The sequence below is a fragment of the Bombyx mandarina genome, chromosome 17 (genome assembly GCF_030267445.1).
Source record: "Bombyx mandarina strain Sakado chromosome 17, ASM3026744v2".
Classification (NCBI taxonomy): domain Eukaryota; kingdom Metazoa; phylum Arthropoda; class Insecta; order Lepidoptera; family Bombycidae; genus Bombyx; species Bombyx mandarina.
The window spans coordinates 10,084,895-10,087,827 of record NC_143223.1 but is presented as its reverse complement, the minus strand read 5'-3'; the positions used below and the strand labels follow the sequence as shown (position 1 = coordinate 10,087,827).

Genomic DNA, 2,933 nt, shown 5'->3' with positions numbered 1-2,933 from the left:
TACTCATGGTGTTGGTTTTTTGTTTTCTGATTGACACTTTATTTCGCTAGATGGGGATAGTATTGTAAATTCTTCCTTTTTTTTGTTTCAGATTCACAGTAATCTGAAGAGATTACAAGCAAGCCTGATGTCTACATTTCATTTGACGAGAATCGAAAAAATAAATAAGTAAAATTTGTACACGATTCATTAAACTTAATTGTAGTAGCTCGAGAATTGTGGTCAGATTTTTAATTTGTCTTTTGATGTTTTTCATTAGTTTCCACATTCTTTGATTTACCTAGTACATATTTAAATTAAATAATGAAGGTGTACAATTGTAATTACAATGTAATGATGTACAATACAATACAATGATGTACATAATTGTAACATTTTCAATTTAATGACGATAGTGTTATTTCAAAAAGAAAACTACTAATATCATATTATAGTGTATTAATATAATATGCTCGTGTTTTACAACCGGCAGGCACGTTACATAGATTCCAAACATATTATTAATTTCTATTTTTCAACTAAGATAAGATAAGAGTGTAATTTTGAAATGAAGTTCCTAATCGCCTGTTTTTTGTTTGCGGGCTGAAAGGCTAGACTGAAAGAAGTGAAACAATGAAAAACAACACTAAAACCCGACAAATTATTGCCATTGTTTGAAGCGATTCAGCTTATCCTCAAATTTGTAAAACATATTAGGTAGGTATATATAGTTAAAATAAATATGTAATAAAATAGAGATATTTTTTTCTAATATTCCAGTAATTTAACTGCAATACTAACTTAATTCACATTTTATGATTCATTTATTTATTTTATAGTAACTCTTTATTTTTGTCATTATTTTCTTATTTTTATTATAACGACGAACTTAATTCGTATTTCTTCGTATATCTTAATTCGTATGTATACGAATACAAAAAGAATACATAAAAAATAACCAAGGGGCTCCCATCGGGGTTCATAAGACTTTTTTACTTATTTGAAAATATGTAGTAAAATAAAATTTTAAACTAGAGGTCCCGCAGTAGTCGAAATTCGACTATAATTAATTGGAATTGTAAGTTTGTACACTATTATGATTGTGTTTTATACTTAAATTTCGCCAAGACTACACTATAAAAAATATTAACAAAGACAAACAATATTTCATCTCAATTTGCCAACAGACGTCAAGAACAAAAGTTTGACAATAATAGTATGTATGCGTGTGTGCGTCAAATACATGGTATGTAGTGTGTGTAACGTTTTCTTTATTGATTTAATGTATCTTTTATGCATCATTTTAAAAAAAAATTAGCATTGTGCACTTCTTCTCTATATTCTCTATAAGTGTGGAAAATTTCATACTCCTCCGTCCGCGCAATTTTCGTAAAAAGGGATACAAAGTTTTTGCTTCACGTATTAATATATATGTCGCATCCGGGTCAATAGTTCGGAATATCAACGATACACAAACGTCAAAGTATCAGAATGGCCGTGTCGTGGTTGACGACTTTTAGTAATATTAAGACGGTGGTTTTGATTATTATTTTAAATGATGAAATGTTGTTTTGATAAATATCACAAAATGAAGGGTAGACTCCGTAACGCCACAGTTATAAAATGGCGGTACGTGGACAGAGTCGTGGCATTCGTGTCAGACAGTCAGTCAGTCGGTCTGTCGGTATGTGCAACGAAACTGTCGGTTTATCCTGTCATTGTGAAAGTTGTGTGTGTTGAGTTTCAATAATTATTATTGAAAGGTTTTGTTGACTGAACTGAGTTCAATCGAATACGAGTGATGACGAAACTACCGCTTAGCCATCCCTGGCGACGCCTACGACATATAGATATAATGTTGAATAAAATGTGTTTTTGTAATCAATTTATAGCTTATATTATACCTTTTCATTCTACCTCATAAGTCCCGTATGGTCTAGTGGCTAGGATACCTGGCTTTCACCCAGGAGGCTCGGGTTCGATTCCCGGTACGGGAAGTTTTTTATATTTTTTTTCAATTTTCTTCTGATTTCATTAATTTTTCGCAACTAATTCAATCACCTTCAATTAATATAACTAAATGTTCTCCTAAATTCATGGTTGAATGTGATGTCGGAGCTCAGCTAGTGATCAATCCGTCCAATGGTTGATACAAATATCCTATTTAATTTAAAAACTTTAATATTTATAACACTTTATTCTATTAAATGCCGATCATTAAATATTTTCTGCCCATCAAAACTGTTACAAGAAAATAAAAAAATATAACATTGTTATTACTACATTTGAATTTGGAATCTTCTCTCAATTATTCATTGTGCTCTTTCATTTACGTGTCAATTTTCTTGTGTAGAAATGGTAACTTTCCTAGCCTTGAGAGGCTATGTCAGCGTAACCGGACGTGTAGGTGAGTTCACGGGGTTCAAGCATGACGTTGTTGCTAACACGAACCCTAGCAAGAGCCGTGCTTTCCAGAAGCTACCACCGAATCGGGAACGCGACCTACTGTGAAGATTCGGAGAGAAACTCAGTGGGCTGTGTCTGTGGGTTAATTTACTCGCCGAGCCCTTCGTCGCAAGCGACGGGTCCGACGAAAACGATGACCGGTGCTTGGTACCTAACCGCATCGTTAGTGGATCGGGAGGATCCGAAATGACGTGTTTTGGGCGACGTCGACTGTTTCCATGCGATCCGCAGGATCGGGAATTCATGTGATATTTAATTGCTACCTTATAACTGTGATAGCATTATTTTTGAAAACGAATTCAATGTATGCTTGAAAGGCTTAAGATAATTGCGACAATTATATTCGTAGGCGCCGTGATATTTAATTGGCTTTAGTTCCTGACTAGAAATAACCAGTACGTTTCGCTGTGATTATAGCTATATTGAGCCTACCGTATGTTAATATGATATGGTATGGGAACCTATCGTATGTTGATAGTACTGTGCCA

General features: G+C 33.7%; 1 non-coding gene across 1 annotated transcript; it reads left to right on the top strand.

Annotated features, from left to right (window-relative positions):
• The first annotated feature begins 1,904 nt into the window (after positions 1 to 1,904).
• TRNAE-UUC (transfer RNA glutamic acid (anticodon UUC)) lies at positions 1,905 to 1,976 on the top strand. Its single transcript has one exon. It is a non-coding gene; the product is annotated as a tRNA-Glu (tRNA).
• The last annotated feature ends 957 nt before the right edge of the window (positions 1,977 to 2,933 follow it).